Source organism: Rattus norvegicus, chromosome 7 (genome assembly GCF_036323735.1).
Source record: "Rattus norvegicus strain BN/NHsdMcwi chromosome 7, GRCr8, whole genome shotgun sequence".
NCBI classification, from domain to species: Eukaryota; Metazoa; Chordata; class Mammalia; order Rodentia; family Muridae; genus Rattus; species Rattus norvegicus.
This window is the reverse complement of record NC_086025.1, coordinates 71,707,278-71,726,265: the sequence shown is the minus strand read 5'-3', so window position 1 is coordinate 71,726,265 and position 18,988 is coordinate 71,707,278. Positions and strand designations below refer to the sequence as shown.

General features: G+C 44.5%; 1 protein-coding gene across 3 annotated transcripts in view; it reads right to left on the bottom strand.

The window, feature by feature from the left end:
• Window positions 1-6,940, bottom strand: part of Atp6v1c1 (ATPase H+ transporting V1 subunit C1) — a 37,866-nt gene extending 30,926 nt beyond the window's left edge. For 2 of the 3 annotated variants that reach the window (XR_010052959.1, XM_006241602.5), the window contains exon 1: window positions 6,704-6,940. The gene's annotated coding sequence lies outside the window, so the exon portion shown is untranslated. The remainder of the gene's footprint in view (window positions 1-6,703) is intronic. The other variant, NM_001011992.1, reaches the window with a different exon arrangement.
• Between the last annotated feature and the right edge of the window lie 12,048 nt (window positions 6,941-18,988).

Sequence of the window (18,988 nt, the reverse complement as noted above, 5' to 3'; positions counted from 1 at the left end):
GATTCCGATCTGGAGGAGAGCCAGTGAGAAGGCTCAGGGGGTAAGAGTACTTTCTACCAAGCCTCATAACCTGAACCCAATACACAGGAACTCCATGAGGGAGAGCACTGACCACAGACATACACACACACACACACACACACACACACACACACACACACACACACACACACACACACTGCAAGTTGTATGATGACCTACACAAAAGCACTGTGCACATGCATTCACAGACAGACAGACAGACACACACACACACATATAAAAGTTTTTTAAAAGTCAAACCATAGGGGTTGGGGATTTGGCTCAGTGGTAGAGCGCTTGCCTAGGAAGCACAAGGTCCTGGGTTCGGTCCCCAGCTCGGAAAAAAAAAAAAAAAAAAGAACCAAAAAAAAAAAAAAAGAAAAGAAAATGGCACACTGCAGGAAACAGCACAACAGCCCTCCCTCCGAATAGCATTCCTGCCTTTACGGAGGGAGCAAGAGGAGACACAGTCGTCACACCCTACCCTACAACAGCACTAATACTACACAAATAAACGTTTCCAATCTGCATGTAAAAATGCTACCCTTTACTGCAGAAGCATCTTAGTTATAACTGGAGGAGGGGAAACTTGTTCCTAGCTTGTTTAATTGTTTCTAGCATCTAAAGGAGAGCTCACCTTTCAATATTTCCAGGATTTATATGAGATCTAGAACTGTCAAACGATATATATATTTTTTCAATAAATATATCTTAAGTTTTTCAAGTTTTATTTTTTAAGTAAAACAATATTTACTAAAGACTACCTAAGTGTCTTCAGTACATTTAGATATGAAAGAAAGCAATCTCGGGGCCTGAGAGATGGCTCAGTGGTTAAGAGCACTGGCTGCTCTTCCAGAGGACCCGAGTTCAATTCCTAGCACCCACAGGGCAGCTCACAACTGTCCATAACTCTTGTTCCAGGGGATCCAACACTCTTCCATAGACATACATATAGTCAAAACACCAATGCACATACAATAAAAATAAGTATTAAAAAAAGAAAGCAATCTCTAATCACTTTAGCTTATATAATTAGTTTAGCTCATAAACAGCTGTCTTGTCATCCCAGTTGTTAAGAAACAGATTTGTAAACAGAGAGCTTTGCAGATGCCTATCAATAAGTAGGAAGAATCCAAGGCAGGTTAGGACCAGCAAGGCAAACTTTAGTTACTACCCCATCCCGCTGTCCTCTTAGAATGTACTCAAAACCCATTCTTTGGAGCTAGGGAAAGTAGCTTAGTTGGCCTGGTACTTGCCTAGTGAGCCTGAAGCCGTGAGTTCTATCCCCAACACCACAATAATTATGTGTTACACACATCTGTATTCCTAGCACTTGGGAAGTAGAGGCAGGAGGATCCAAAGTTCAAAGTCATCCTTGATTATATACAGTTCTAGGTGAGACCTGCCTAGGTTACGTGAGACTCTTTCAAAAAGACTAAAAGAAGATCACTACACAAAACACAATGTTGGAAAGGACCTAGTAGTTTCTGGTAAAGTTATGATACTTGAATTGGCACAGTGGCCAGCACGTGTAATATGTCTATCACTGCAAGTCATTAACCAGAACTCTCTCGGCCTGGGAAGGTGACTCGCCTTTAGAATCCCAGTATCTAGGACACTGGAAGACAGAGTCTGAGGTTAGCTTGGACTTTATAAGGAGCATCAGGCCAACCTGGGCCAATGTTAAACCCTAAGCTTATAAAACAGGGCCAAGGAGATGGTTCAGTTGGGTAGGAGCCCTAGCTGTACAGCCTGGGTGGCACACAGTTGTAATCCCAGTACGCTTACCTCAAGATGAAAGGCAATGACAGGAGACTCACCCAGAAGCTTACAAGTCAGCCACCCAGAATTCAATGCTCAAAGCTGTCTTCTGACCTCCACACCACCTATACCCCATGAACCACTGAGCCCAGCTCTACCACCACCTCTCAGGACTTCCATTTCTTGGGGCTGGTCATTTATAATCATTTCTAAGTTACAGTGATCTCTCAGATATAATATATTCAAGTCTGAAATTCAAGTTAAAGGTTTAAAATCAGGACTAGGGACATGGCTAACCTATAGAATGCATGCCTGTCTAGCGACACAAGACTTTGATTCAATTCCCCACATCGCATCCCTTAAAATAAACTGCTTCAAGAAAACACATATTGAATCATGAGCAGTGAAAGGCACTTCAATATGTCAAACAATTTGGTGATCAATTCCTCTAGAGCAGATGCTTCCTTGCTCCTTTAAAGCAGAGAACAGTTAATGAAGATATTTGTCCAAAGTCATAGCTAGTAACTATACTTACTGTGACTGATGGAAGCCTATTTAAATTCTCATACAGTCAGAAATATTAAAATGTAGTTTCTACAGTTAATAGTAAAAACCATTAAAAGAAAAACTGAATTCACAGAAGTATTACTCATATTTTCTGTATCCTCAGTTGAATATTTGCCGAAGCATGTGACAACAGTACATGCTTTTTGTCTCTGAGAGAAATGCACAGGACTATTTCAAGTACCAATCAGAATTTGGTGGATGTGTCTAAACATGGGAGAATTTTGTCTAAAATGATGTTAGCACTATAGTTCAGAAGCTCTGAACTAGTACAACCTCAATGGTAAAGTTAATAGGGCAGGAGCTGGAGATGGCTCAACAGTTAAGAGCATTTGCTGCTCTTGCAGAAGAACCAGGTTCAGTTCCCAACACTCCACTCAGCTCACAACCACCATCCAGTTCCAGGGGATCCAATGCCCTTTGCTTACTTCCAGAAGCACCAGGCACGGGTGATATATATATATATATATATATATATATATATATATATATATATATGTATGTGTATATGTGTATATGTGTATATGTGTATATGTATATGTATATGTATATATATTATACATGCACGCAAAATAAAAATAATTTATTTTAAAAAGTTAATGTGCCAGTTGATTATGTTAACTTAAATAACTTCCTATTTATTCAGTCTGCTTTGATCACTTAGGAAATGCCTGCCTCTCCTCACTCCCCATCATGGGTCTTAATACGTAGCCCTGGCTGACACTGAGTTCAGAGATTCTCATACCTTTGCCTTGCAAGTACTGAGATTCAAGGTATACATCACAACTGGCATCGACCTCTTTCTGTAAAATCCCAGTACCGCATTCCACAACATTTTATTTTCACACGCCCATCATGTTCCTCACTTCAGATACATATCTAATGAGATTCTTCATCCTGCTATAACATAAGCACCTCTCCTCCACTGGACTCAATTCTCTGAACTCAGTAAGTGCGTGTTTGTGCGTGTGTGTGCGTGTGTGTGTGTGTGTGTGTGTGTGTGTGTGTGTGTGTGCACGTGCTCTCGCGCTGAGTGCTGTCTCATTCCCTGGCTGACAGATGAGGGATGAGTCCGGTGATGCAAGTCTATAATACTGATGCTTGGGGGGCGCAGGCAGAAGGATCAGGAGTTCAAGGCTCACCTTGGTTTAATGCCTAAGCTCTTTCCAAGACCACCATGCTAATGCTGTCTTTAACACTGATAAAAGTGGGTGTGTGGTGACACATACCTTTAGTCCCAGCTCTCAGAGGCAGAAACAGGCGCAACTCTCAGAGTTGGAGGCCAGCCTAGCCTAGCCTACAAAACAAGTTCCAGGACAGACAGGGCTGCCACTCAAAGAAACCTTGTCTCAAGAAGGGAAAAAAAATTGATGGAATGAAAATCAAATGCAAATTAATTTGTAGCTAAAATGAAACAGCTCTAAATCCAAACAGTGAAAAGAGCACAGGCTCAGACGGAATACAGTCTGGATGAGAACAAACTACAGCAGACACTTAGTCAAGACTACTGCTATTCCAAGCAAATTCAAGTACAAAAGGAGAGAGGGATTACACACCTGTGCCCCAGCACAGGTTGACAGGTAGTTCCAGATCAACCCGGGATGCATAATCAAAAGAAAGGCTTACTGCCAAGCAAGGAACTGGTGGCCTGCAGAGGCCCTTTGCAAAGGTTCACTGTGGCATGCTAATCTTGCTCGACCAATGGACATTATTATCCTATAAGTTAGGGCAATAATCACAGAATCCAACTTCTGAGCCCAAAGTTTAAGGTTTAAGAAAAAGACAAAACAAATAATATAAATGAGAATGCTAAGATTTATAAAAATGCTGGACAGTGTAGGCCAGCCTTGTCTACAGAGTGAATTCCAGGACAGCTAGGACTACACAGAGAAACCCTGTCTCAAAAAAAAAAAAAAAAAGATTTATAAACACACAAACATGCTAACACCCAGGAGGTAGAGGCAGGCAGATTTCTGAATTCAAGGACAGCATCGTCTACATAGGGAAAAAAAAAACCTGTCTCAAAAAAACAAAAAGTAGGGGGCTGGAGCATTGACTGCTCTCAGAGGTCCTGAGTTCAAATCCCAGCAACCACATGGTGGCTCACAACCATCTGTAATGAGATCTGATGCCCTCTTCTGGTGTGTCTAAGGACAGTTACAGTGTTCTCATATACAATAAATAAATAAATCTTAAAAAAAAAAGTAAAAAAATAAACACAAACACACACACACAAAGATGAGTCTTACAATCCCAGCATTCAGGAAGCAGGTATATCTCTGTGGGTTCAAGGTCAGCCTGGTCTATATAGTGAGTTCAAGGGCAGCCAGGGCTACACAGTGAGGTTCTGTCTCCAAAAAAACAAAAAACAAACGATATATGATATATATATCCATCCCTGCCCTATTTTAAATGCAGAATAAGAGTGGCCACCTAGCTTTCATTCAGGATGCAGAGTACTATTTCTTAAGATCCGATCTGGTATCTGCAAAGTAACCAAAAGACAAAAGGATCCTGTAGTTCTGAGCCGAAAACCTGAGGCTCTGACTTCAGCACCATGAGACTTCACTTGTTGCCAAACAACTGTGATTACCACCTTGAGCGCTTCAGCTCACCTTGTTGCTCCTTATCTCCTTCAGCTAGACAGTACACAGAAGCCCAAACCACTCTCACAGAAAAGTAACTCTGGGTTTTTCCAGACAGGGTCTTGTTATGCAGCCGTGTCTGACCTGCAACTCACTCTATCTGCCAGGCTGACACGTGTGGGACTTGTAGGGCCACAGTCTGTCTCCACTGCCCATAATCCTCACTGGATCCTCTTGGCATGTAACAGAAAAGCCCTGTACAGTCTGACTCCAGCTCTCCCCACACGCAGGCCTGTCAGTCCACATCCCACTACCACACACACCTTTCTCATTCCAGGATCCCTGCAAGTTCTGGAAAGGTGTGTTCCTCCTCTCATTTCATGGCTTCGCAAACTCTGCCCCTCAACTTGGAATGTTCTTTTCACTCCTGCTCATCCCCTTTTCACACTAACCTCCTCAGACCTTAGGTCAAGTCATATCCTCAGCAAAGTCTTCTTTGAGTCTTCCACAAAGCCCTATTCCTGGGAAACATCTCCGTACTGCTCCACTACTCCCTAGGAGTCGATTTTACCTGTGTATAACTTTTTTTTAACACACAGTCTCACTATTTAGCTTTGGTTGGCTCTGCCACCCAAGTGCTAGGATTAAAGTTGAGTGCTCTGTCAAACGCCACATGTACAACTATTAAAACCTATCTCTGCCATATCTGTCTGGAAGCTCTGAAAGCAGAGTGCCTGTCTAGGCCTTAGCACCCACCTAGTGTCTGTCACTGAGCATGCGCTATATAAACAAGTATCACCAGACTTCAAAACCATTTCCCACTTTTCCACAATGCAACCTACTACAAACCTGGCCTTGGCACCCCTGAAACATGTCTTCTTCTCTCATCAGGCCCTCAAATCATGGGGCTTTCCCTGAATAAAAAATTATTCTGTTTCCTCCAATCCCACCGACTTGCCAAGACCCAAATTCAGGTTTTCTTTCCTCCAGGACACTTTTCTTGTCTTTCTGTTTTTACCAGTTCTTTACAACCTCATCTTTTCCCCTGTGACTTATCTTCCCATCATCAATGTGAACTTCTAGGGCTGAGCTATACACACCCCATACCCCATTCCCAGGCACCACTAAATACTGTGTGGACAATTTTCCCCGATACATTTTTCCTCTGAAAAGAATACTAACTTCCCTCTTATGCCTCATAGGTGATTCAATTTGTCTTAGAAGAGACTACCCGCAAGTTCCTTTAGGGGATTTTGCTTAACCTCCCCCAACCCCAATCTAGTGAGATGTTTTTAACTGCCTGTATTCCTGTTCTGTCCACTGCTTACAATGACCCCTCCCCCCGTGTCCTCTGTGACCGCCCCTTGTATGCAGTAGGTACCTCTTCAGCCCTGAAAACTGTCATTCCCTCTATTCTCATACAGGAGTAAACACCCAGTGGAGACTGCACACACACACACACTAACCCAGATCCTCATCTGAGGCATTCTAACACTTTCCACCTTCTCACAAGTGACCAGGACTCGCTGGGACTCCCACCCAAGAAGGACTCAAAGATACAATACTTCTTTCTCCCTTCTGCACTGAGTTCCCCGCCTGGGCCCCTTCCGCCTCCTTCTACCAAAGACAGCAACCCTAGGCCAGGAGATGCGGAGAGCCCACACCCAGGCCCGCTGCAGGTCCGACGCCACAGTCTAGGCCCCCGCGCCGCCCCCATCCTTCCCCGGTGGCCGCTGCAGTGCCAGCTCCCCACAGGGCTGTCGTTCACTGACCCGAGAAGGTGTCTCAGGAGGCGGCGGCAGCGGCAGGTGTGGAGGCAGGAAGCCTAGCAGACGTTAACCGCTCAGCGCTCCATCCCTCCCGGACCTAAGCTCCGGCCTCTCCGCTTCCTCGACCCCTGCGCCCAGAGCAAGTCACGTGCCAGCCGGAGCAGTCAGCTGACCGCGGCGCACGCCACTCCGCCTACGCGCGCGCAGCACTGCGCGCAATCACGACACGGCCTGGCCTCCGAAGTAGGCGGGGCTGAGGGAGCGCGCAGAGCGGACTTCCGGGTGGGCGGAGTTTCCGCTTCTCCAGATGCACCTGCGGTGGCTATCCAGCCACCTGAAACGTCCCCGCCCACTCGAAAATTGCCCACCGTTTCTGTCATTCAAACTCCCGAAGCTCTTGCACTGACTACTTCTATACTAACAAGTTTTGACAGGCCAGTTTTCTGGCAGACCTTTCTAATAATCCACTTAGTGGTTTCATATTTTTCATCCAATCTGGTATCACTTCGCTCCATACTCTGTTCAAGTTTACTTACTCAGCACCAAACATTGTTAATCTGCTTTTTAGAATTAGCTAGTGGAGTGACCCCTTGCCAGGAACTCCATGTCTGATTTAGGGGTACCAAAATGAATACAGGAGGTCAAAGAAGGTTTCAGGACAGAGGCATGGACAGCCTTGAGTTCCAGAATAGTAGATATCGACCCTGCTCTCTCAACCCATGCACATCTCATGGTTGAAAAGTTAGATGGGACATATATCAGCATTTTTAGATACCTAAGGATTGGAGGATTTTCTATTTTAATCGTTTTTAGATTTACAGTTTAGCAAAAGTGAAGGTTCAGAAGTTATGGGGCGGGGCTGGGGATTTAGCCCAGTGGTAGAGCGCTTACCTAGGAAGCGCAAGGCCCTGGGTTCGGTCCCCAGCTCCGAAAAAAAGAACCAAAAAAAAAAAAAAAAGAAGAAGAAGAAGTTATGGGGCTGTTTGCACAATGAATGGGCACTCCTGACTGTTCTTAACTAGTGAGTGGAATAATAATAAATCAACTTGACTGGCTTTAGAATTGCTGGGAGACAAGCCTGTAATTGAGGGAGTTTCCAGTCAGGTTTAATTTAGGACATTCACCTTGAATATGGACAGCAGCATCTTGAATGCTAGGAGCCAACACAGAATGCTTTTTTTCAAGGGATAGAGAGGTGGCTCCGAGGTTAAGAACACATACTGCTCTTGCAGAGGATCTGAATTCCATTACCAGCACCCATCTGGAGTGTCTGGTGACTCCAGCTACCTCCAGGGGGTCCGATGGCTCCATCTGGTCTCCTGCAGAACCTGTAATCATATGCACTCTCAGACAAACACACTCATACACATAAATACAAATGAAATAAATCTTAAAAAATAATGAATAGGATCTCGAGAGAGAAGGTTCAACAGGTAAAGGCACTTGCCACCAAGCCTGATGGCCTGAGTTGTATCCTCAGAACCCACAGAGTGGATTCTGCAAGACAGCCTCCCATGTCTGCATGCAAGCTGCAGCACCAACAAATAAATAGATGTAAGAAAATCGTTAAATAAATAATCTTTTTTAAAGGAGAAAGCTAAGCTTCAACATTCATCTCTCTCTCTGCCTCCTGTACCAATACAATGTAACCAGGGCTCTCAGACTCCTGCCTTCAAGCTACAGTTACCCTTACCACCCTGCTATAAACTGTGAGCCAAAAGGAACCTTTCTGTATTCATTACTTTTCTATTGCTGGGATAAAACACCATGACTAAGGCAACATATAGCAGAAAATATGTATTTGGGCTTACATTCCAGAAAGATAAGAGTCCATTACCATCCCAGCAGGGCAGTGTGGCAGCAGACAGACATAGCAATTGGAACAGCTGAGAGCTCACAAATCAAACCACGAGCAGGAAGGAGGAAGCAAAGTGAAAATGGTCTGAGTCTTTGAACCCTCAAAGCCCACCCTACAGTGACATTCTTCCTCCAGCAAGGCCTACGTCCCCTACATTTCCTCAAACAGTCACACCAAACAGGGACCAAGTATTCAAATGCCTAAGGTTGTGCAGGGTGGCTCAGTCACAAAGCCACAGCTTCCTTCCTTAAGTTGTTTTTGTCAAGTCATAGCAGCAACAACAACAACAACAAAGGCAAATAAATCACAGAATTGTTAGCAAGGAATGGGATTTTCAGTCTAATAAACCTGAACATGTGTTTCTTAAGCTTTTGAAACCGTTTGCAGGATCTATGTGTGAGTTTGGAGTTGTGGACTAGAGCAGCTCTAGAATGCCGTAATGAGTCATAGTGAGTGGGTCCAGAAGACCAGAATGCACACACACAGAAACAAATAAAGTCCTGACTTGCTAGGTTTCAGGGGGAACAACGATTGCATTGGTAACTAGATTAGAAGTCCTTTTATCCAATTCTGGAAAAGAACGTGGCGGTATTCTGGCTCTGTCCTGAAATTTTAAGTTTTAAAATTTAAGGTTCAGGGCTGGAGAGATGGCTCAGTGGTTAAGAGCACTGATTGCTCTTCCAGAGGTTCCCAGCTCAATTCCTAGCAACCACATGGTGGCTCACAACCATCTGTAATGGGATAAGATGCCCTCTTCTGGTGGGTCTGAAGACAGCTACAGTGTGCTTATATACATAAAATAAATAAATCTTTAAAAAAAAAAATTAAGGTTCAGCTCAAAGTAATGGACTGAGTTATTTGGAAAGGGATTTTAGGACAGTATAACATCCAGCCTACGGAATGGTTACTGCTCACTGTACTTAGCTTTTAATCAAGAAGAAGAAATATATGAAATGTTCAGTTTGATTGAAGGATCTTGAACATACTTAAAATGGCAGATAAGGTAGATGTAGAGAAAGCAGGTGTTCCATTGATAACTCCAACTTATGGAAATGCAAATCGAAGGAAGTCTGGCGGCCCTCACGTGGTGACCATGGCGACCATGGCGACCATGGCGACCATGGCAACCATGGCCAGCATGGCTCTGACAGGCCTTGCCCTTATCCCCCTTTCCCTCTGCCTTGCTAAAATCTTTTAGATTACATTCCTGAAGCCATCCACCAGGGTCTATTCCCTTATTTGGCCAATTCCTCCTCCTGAGGCTGACTACCAAGGCCCAGCAGAGGTACTGAAGTATCGAAATCCAGCAATCAAAAGCCCCCTTTGGCTCACCTAATTAGCATGCCCAATTAAAATTAAACATCTCACCCTAACATGGGGTTTTCCTTTGTGCCTTTATAAACTGCCATTTTCCTATGGGACACATCTGTCTCCTCTATCCAGAGGAAGTCTTTTGTCCCTCCATCCTCTGGGACAAATACCCCTTCCCCCTCTCCCCTCTTCCCTTCCCCATCTCCCACATCCTCTATCTTCTATCTTTGTCTCTTATTCCATGCTTTGTCCTAGCACAAATGAATCATCTTTGTGCTAAGAGCTTGGTTGTGGGGTGTCCTGAGCTGATACTGATCATTTCATAAGTACAGTGGAAAGGAGAGAACCCAAAAAGAGTATTGCTGAAGGCGTCTTTCTTCAAAAACACTTAAAGAGCTAGAGAGATGGCTCAGTATTTAAGAGAACGTGTTATGGGGTTGGGGATTTAACTCAGTGGTAGAGTGCTTGCCTAGCAAGCGCAAGGCCCTGAGTTCGGTCCCCAGCTTCGAAAAAAAAAACAAAAACAACAAAAAAAAAAAAACAAAAACAAAAAACAAACAAACAAAAAAAGAGAACGTTTTACTTTCCAGAGGGCTAGTGTTCAATTCCCAGCACCCGTATCGGGCAGCTCCCAGCCTCTTCCAGCTTCAGGGGTTTCAGTGCCCTCTTCTGGCCTCCTTGGGCTTGTTTGTGAGGTGTTTTCTTGATTAATGATTGGGATGGGAGAGCTTAGCCACTGTGGTCATTGCCACCCCTAGGTCAGTAGTCCTGGATTGTACAAGAAAGCAAACTGAGCAAGCTATAAAGAGCAAGCCAGCACACACGGTTCCTCCATGATCTGTGCTTCGGTTCTTGCTTGAATTCCTGGCTTTGCTTTCTTCAGTGATGGCCTGAAGCTGTGAGAGAAAATGAGCTATTTGCTCCTCAGGTTGCCCTGGGCCAAGTAGGACAAGTAGATGGGGTACTCAATACAGTTTATGGAAGGCTGGAGAGATGGCTCAGTGGTTAGGAGCACCGATTGCTCTTCCTGAGGTCCTGAGTTCAGCAACCACATGGTGGCTCACAACCATCTATAATGGGATCCGATGCCCTCTTCTGGTGTGTCTGAGGACAGCGACACTGTATATCTATATCTATATCTATATCTATATCTATATCTATATCTATATCTATATCTATATCTATATCTATATCTATATCTATATCTATATCTATCTATATATATCTCCAATGTCTGTCAAAATATTCTTGGCGTAACTGATCCTTGGAAGGAAGGGGTATGAGCGTCATCTGATTATCAAGAACTGAACACGGCAAGCCTGGGCTCACTAAATGGGAAAAGAGCTGCTTTTCCTTCCCTACAGGGTCTGGGAAGGGGTACAGACGAATGCAAGTCAGGGAGGCCTGGCTCTGCTACTTGCTAACGCTTACAGGGCTCGGTTTAACCATCTGTAAATCCCAATAGGCTTATTCAGCAGATTCAGAAAGATAATGTGAGTAATGCAGTTTACTAAGCACCCGGTTTCATGTCTCCCCCCAAAAATGCTGCTGGTCGTCATGTCAAGGCAGCTTTTATAAAAAGAATTGGACTACGAGGAAAAGATTGAATCTCAAAAAGGTGATAACCAAGTTACCAGAACAGAGGCACCTGGCCAGACAGGCAGACAGATGGTGGTTCTGGGCCACAGTGTGGTGTTCAAGCCTTTGAGATGCAGCAAGCCCTGAGCCTCAGAGACTTGGGGGTGAGACAGGGAGGTTGTTGCTGTTGTTGTTTTGCTTAAAGTTTTTGTTTTGCTGGTGAGGCAAAGTCTTAGGGTGTAGCCAAGTTGACTCTGTAGCCCATAGTAGCCTAGAACTTGGGATCTCTCAGCCTCCTGAGTGCTGCGATTGCAGAAGGGAGTGCACCACCATACGTTTGGCATAAATTTCCTAAAACATTAAAGGGTGAGGGGCCCGCGGTGTGGTGGTGCATACTTTTAATCCCAGCTTTTGGGAGACAGAGATGGTCATATCTTTGTAAGTTCTAGACCAGCCGGATCTACACAGCAAGTTCCTGACTAGATGAAGCTACACAAGGAACACTACCTCAAAAGGGGGTGTGGTGGGCTAAATGGCTAACAGGGCAAAAGTACCCAGGTCCCCATGGTAAAAAGAGAAAGCTGACTCCCTCAGGTTTTCCTTTGATCTTCTTGGCACACATGCACATACAAAATAAGTAAGTAAACATACATTTTTAAGACTTTTAACTTTGGCTCTTAAATATATCAGCTAGGCATGGTGGGTCATACCTGTAATTCCAGCACTGGGAGACTGAGGTAGGAGGGCACTATGAGTTTGAAGCTAGCCCAAACTACATAGTGAGGCCCTACTTCAAAAAGCCTAAACAGTAAATAATTAGGTAGATAGATAAATAGATAGATAGGTAGATAGATAGACAGACAGACAGACAGACAGACAGACGGATGAAATGTCACACCAGGTACCCTGACACCTTCCTTTTGTAGCACTTGGGAAACTGAGGCAGAAGGATCACAAGTTTTAAGCCAGCCTCAAGTATAGAAGACTCAAAAAAAGCTGGGCTTAGTGATATAGCTACTACAGTGGCTAAGGCAGGAAGACCGGATTTCAAGACCTGTCAAGGCTACAAAGAGAGTTCAATGCCATCCTGGGCAGCTTAGAGGGATGCTGACTAAATATGTAAGAAAAGGTGAAGCAAATGTTTGACTGTGTCTACAGCGCTGTTGCAGAGCGACTCCATAAGTCCTGGGTGATTCAACCCTCAGTACACAAAACAAACAAACAAGTCTTTAAAATGTTAGAAGATTGCTAGGTTTTTAATTTGTTAAATCTCAAAATGTTTTAAGAAGCAATCGTTCTATACATAGAGCCATTATCTTTTTTGTTGTTGTGTTTGTTTGTTTGTTTGTTTGTTTGTTTGAGGCAGGAAGCCATACCATAACAGGCTTACCCAGAACTCTCACTATGTAGCTAGTTCAGGCTGGCCTTGAAATTGCAGCAATTGTTCTGTGTTTGTCTTCCAAGTCCTGGAGTCTTACTTCTTTCCAATCCTTGTCACAGAACTGCCATTTGTTTTTCTTTCTTTGATTTTTTGTTTTGTTTTGTTTTGTTTTGTTTTGTTTTTGAGTCCCGATATTTTTGGATGTCCTGGGACTCCACTGTGTCTGCCTTACTGCTGAGACTAAGGGCATGATGTGCCACCACACCCAGTTGGAACTGGCAACTCTTCAGATGCTGGAAGGGTTATCGCATAGCATGCAGCAGTATTACCATGAAGTTAACGTTCTATGGTAGTCCTTGGGTTTCAGCTAGACCACCTAAACTGGCTTTCTGACCTCCAACCATCTTGTTCTTATAAACTTGTTTGGATACTTGTCTCCATGACAGTTTAACTTGCATGACTTTCTTCTCCATTCTTTTCCTCCAGGTAGCTGCTGAAGTTTACAGGTAGCCTGTTGTGGTTGCTTGATTAAAAATGGCCACCATAATCTCATATATTTGAATACTTAGCTACTAGGTAGTGGAGCTGGTTGAAAGGATTAGAAGGACCAGGAGGTATAGCCTTATTGACATAGGTGTGGCGTTGTTGAAGGAAGTGTTTCACTGAGGGTGGGTTTTAAGGTTTCCGAACCCCACACCAGATCCAATCTCTTTTGAGTCGATTTTAAAATTGTTTATTAATGAGATGAAAAACCCAAAAAGTGTATTCTAATTTCCCTTGTATCATCTGTCAGCCATGAATGAACATCAAAATTCTAATGCAAGTGTTATCATCTAAAGAACTGTCACCATAATGTCACATCGTGCAACAGATCTCAGTTTGGAGGTTTATCGGTGGAGGGGGTGTGTTGGGGGAGGCTGCCTCTGGGCAAGGGTGGAGGGAAGAAGAGAGCAGGAGAGGAGAGACTGGCCTTTTATAGAGATGCACCACATAAGCAGTGGGGAGAATATTCAGCCTGCAGTGACAGAGGGAAAGTGTCATATCTTGGCAGAAAAGGGGAAGAGGAGCAGGAATCGCAAGTTCTCCTTTGTGGATCCTAGTCAGCAATTGCTTGGATTATCTAGAGACAAGAGGTGGGGTGGGATGAAGAATGTCCAGTGGTGCATAAACATCTCTGATGACCAGCCATTACTGGGGGCCATTATTGGGGAGCTGATAGGGCAGAGAAGAAAAGAATAATCTAGAAAAACAAGTAATTTTAGTTCCGGGAACTGAATTACTCTGGTTTCGAGAATTGCAATTATTTAACCAAAATAGAGGAGCTTTTAAAAATGGTGTGACCTCAGCTTGTTTATCCTCTTACATTAATAAGGTGATTTGGGGAGATACTCAGCTCAGTACCTAGTGAGCATATGTCAACACTATGGTCTGACCTCTCCTCCCAAACTCATGTTGAAATTTAATTGCCTTTGTAGCAATGTTGGCAGGTAAAACCTCTAGGATGTGATTTGTGTCACCTAGTGGATTACTTAGTTCTATGTCAGCCTGACACAAGCTGGAGTCATTTGGGAAGAGAATCACTTAATTAAGAAAATGGCCGTAGAGCATGTTCTTGATAGTGATGGATGTGGGGAGAGCTGTATAGTGGATCAGTCTGATGCTTTTTGTATACCAGATGCTAAGATTAGCAGATCGTTATGTATACCAGCTTTTCTTGTACAAACCTTGTCCTCCAAGTTATCTGTGATTGGTTAATAAAGATGCATACAGCCCATAGCTGAGAAGAAGAGAGAGGTAGGTGGGGCTTTGGTTCCCAATCTGGGGATCTGAGGTGAGGAGGAAGTAGAAGAAGAGGAGGGGGAGGAGGGGGAGGGGGAGGAGGAGGGGGAGAAGGAGGAAGAGGAGGGCCAGCTAACTCGAGTAGGAGTGGCCCAGGCAGAACATAGTGATTTATATCACGGGGTTTCTGACATGGAAGTAGACAAAATAGCATAGAAGGTTGATATCTGTCCAGGTCTAGTGCTTTAAGGCTTATTATAAATATAAAGGTTTTGTGTCTTTTATTTGGGAACTAAATGATCTAAGGTCAGATAAAAAAAATAATAATAATATTTACCAAAACAGCTCAACCCACTCACTGTCGGTGGTGCAAATCTCCAGAAGATGGTCCTGTGTTGTGGTAAATATTTTTAAAAGGCAGAACATTTTATCCTGCACTAGCACCAGCACCCGTGGGGCCACATAGCACTTGGTTTCCTTTTGACCCACTCTAGCACCAGCACCAGTAGAGCTGCATAGCATTTCGCTGCCCCCAACTACTCTCTGACCCAGGCAGTCTGCAGGCCATTCCAGTGTGGCACCTTTCCACGTTGGTCTCTAGTGGTAATTCCGGGCCCCTGTGGGGCCACATAGAACTAACCATAATTTATCTGATTAGTATCTTTCCCAGAGGCTCTCTGCTTGCTCTCTGCAGGCTGCGAACTCTCTGGTTCCAGCTACCTGGTAAAATCAAGACTCAACAAACTGCAACCCAACAATCAGATTTATATGTTAAATTCTCAATCCACAATATATCCACACAATAAACTCGTATTCAATTGATAAAGACATAAACCTAGATAAGATAAATTGACCTATAGAAATCCATCCCTTAAGAAATATTCATGTTGGGCTGGAGAGATGGCTCAGTGGTTAAGGGCACCGACTGCTCTTCCCGAGGTCCTGAGTTCAAATCCCAGCAACCACATGGTGGCTCACAACCATCTGTAATGAGATCTGATGCCCTCTTCTGGTGTGTCTGAAGACAGCTACAGTGTACTCATATATATATAATAAATAAATAAAATATAAAAAAAAAGAAATATTCATGTTAACCTGTATCTATGTAGAGATGCATGTGAGGACTGTTTACCTCCGCCTCCATGTTGTTTTTTTTTTTCCTTTCTGCCTCTCCCTTTCCTTCTAAAACTCTGTTCCCACTTCCCTTCCTTCTCAACCAATGACAGGCCTCCTTTTATCTTGTGACTGCCTTCACCTACATATTGACATCAACCTACAGTCCTGAGTTGTGTAGGAAAGCAAGCTGAGTGGGCCGTGAGGAGCGAGCCGTGAGGAGCGAGCCGTGAGGAGCGAGCCGTGAGGAGCGAGCCGTGAGGAGCGAGCCGTGAGGAGCGAGCCGTGAGGAGCGAGCCGTGAGGAGCGAGCCGTGAGGAGCGAGCCGTGAGGAGCGAGCCGTGAGGAGCGAGCCGTGAGGAGCGAGCCGTGAGGAGCGAGCCGTGAGGAGCGAGCCGTGAGGAGCGAGCCGTGAGGAGCGAGCCGTGAGGAGCGAGCCGTGAGGAGCGAGCCGTGAAGCAGCGCTCCTCCACAGCCTTTGCTTCAGCTCCTGATTCCGTTTCCTGTCTTGGGTTCCTGCCCCGACTTTCTATCATGGTGAACTAGGATGTGGAAGTGTAAGCTTTCCCAAGCTGGTGTTGGTCTTCATGTTTTCTACCAGTGATAGAAACCCTAAATTAAAACACCAAATCATACCTCTAATCCCAGCACTCAGGAGGCAAAGGCAGGCAGATCTCTGTAAGTTCAAGGTCAGCCTGAATCATGACTCCAAGTCAGTAGACATAGATTTCAAAGACACCAGAGATCTTCTAGTCACGCACACAATTCTTAAAAGAGTTTTGCCCTTCTGTTTTGGATTTATTTATATTCCTACCTCCAGAGACTGAGACTGAACTTACTTTCCAAGGCTCAAGTCATATAAGTTGGGCCAATTAAAACCAATAGCTACTTTGGTTAGGTGCTGGCTCTGTGAGCCACTACACAATCCCTTAAATGTGGATGGTAGCTCACTGAGCTACTATGCTAAGTCAATAAGGTGATACACACATAGGACGTACCCTGAAGTCCGTGGGAAATGCCCAATAAAAACTGACTGAGATGCTAGGAATCGTGCCACTGAAACGTCACAATGACATGTCAAATGACGTTTTATTACTTCTCAAGATTGCCAAGTCTTGAACACCTGAGAGCGAATAAGAGGGAGGAAGTAGTTTGGACAAAGAGAGACCCAACCAGTTCCTCCCTGAATTTCTTGGCTTGACTTTCTGAGCCTTGGGCAAATAAAAAGGTTTGTTCCAAAAGAGTCCTATCGCCTGGTGAAAGACTTATTCTTTACATTTCCGTGATGTGTGCCTATTACAGATCCCTTCACTTCCCTGTTCTGGGCTCCAAATGCGGAACTCAGAGCACACTGGGTCAGTACAAGTTCTTTCCAAGGTGATAAATGAGACTAGGGGGTGGGAGGGTGGGAGGGTTGCTTACAAGAAAGCTCTGTCTTAGTAGGCAGGGCTTCTCCAAGTCTCAATTCCTGTAGAGATAACAGACATTATGCCTCACTCTGCATCTCAGGGTTTAGTAGTCTGAAGTTGGGACAGCAAATAAGCTAGTTCCTCTTTTTAAAATAGAAAGGGAGGAAGGAAGGGAGAATGTTGTGTACAGCTGTAACCCTGAAGCTGAAGTAAGTGTTCAAAGCCAGGGTTCTCTATGTTTTAAGACCCTGCCTCAAAATCAAACAAAACCAGAGGGGTGCTTCCACTCACCCCACATTTCCCTCTGTAGTCTTGAGCTCCTGTTTCTGGAAACCAAAAGCAGTTTAAGAGAGGGTTATTACCCAGGAATGTCAAATATGTGGCTTTCACACTAAACCTGTGACATCCTTTTATACAATTCAGTACTGGAAAATTAGCAATTTAAATCTCTCTTTGAACTGTGCAGTGGGAGGGCATTAAGAAAAACAAAACAAAACAAACAAGAAAAAAAGTTACCTTCACTACACCAGGTTAGAACACTGTGGCTTACATAATAAATATCAGTTAATGAATAAACGTAACTAGAGCTGTTTAGCACCTAAGGGACTCTAGTAGGAGTATGGCAAACAGGGCTGACAGGCCTTGCCTTTCTCCCTCCCCCTTTCCCTCTGCCTTGCTAAAAAACAGATTCCATTCCTGAAGCCAGCCACCAGGTTCTATTCCCTTATTTGGCCAATTCCTCCTCCTGAGGCTGACAACCAAGACCAGCAGAGGTACTGAAGTATTGAAGTCCAGCAATCAAAAGCCCCCTTTGGCTCACCTAATTAGCATACCCAATTAAAATTAAACATCTCACCCTAACATGGGACTCCCCTTGCACCTTTATAAACTGCCACTTTCCTATGTCTCCTTCCAGAGGCAGTCCTTTGTCCCCTCCAGGGCAAATACCCCTTCCTCCCTCTCCCTTGTTCCTTTCCCCTTCTCATCCTGTCTTTGTCTCTTATTCCCTGCCCTCTGTCCCTCTGGGGCAAATAAATCTTTGTGCTGAGAATTTGGTTTCAGGTGTCCTGGACCAATACCAGTTCTTTCAGAATCTGCTTTCAAAGATTCGTATAGTCCAAGGATAGCCCCAAATATGGAGTTTTGAAAAGCATGGGCCCCCATATCACCTAAAGGGCAGTAACTGAATTTCTGAATATGGGAGGTGCCTCTGCCCCATGATAACCGCAAAGGGTCCTGTCTAGGAAGGTTACATTAGGAAATACAATGTGGTGCAGGGGTTGTTGGTTTTAGACCCAGGACAAGGGACTGAGTTGCATATTTAACATCCCAAAGCAGCCTGGTCTCCGGCTGGCCCAACATCTCCCAGTCACATTGCAGCATACCCTGCCCTCTGCGTGCCCGATACCCCCAACCCTGTTTCCCCATGGCAACTTTTCTGGCCTTGAGGCCGGTGAACTTGCCCACCCAAGAGCAGCTTCCCAATAAATCTGCCTTAATCTAATCTAATCTGGCTTTAATTGGCTCATTGGCAGTGATGGAGAAATAACCTGACAGGGTACCTGGAGGGCCCAGGCCAAGGTATGCCCTGAGTATTGCGCACCTTGTAAATGAAAGCAGATGAGTGGACATGTAGATCCGACAGACAGAAGCAGAGCCATGAGGGTAGAGAAGTGGAGAGCAGAGAAAAACAGAAATGGGGAAGAAAGAGACCACCATGTGAATCAGCCTAGGTCAGAAATGGAGCTTAGACAAAAATGCTAACACCAAGAACACATGGCAACATAGACAGAGTGCACTTGCAGGAGTGATAATGGTGGTGGGGTCCTTTTATACGAAGCCCCCACCCCACCACCGTG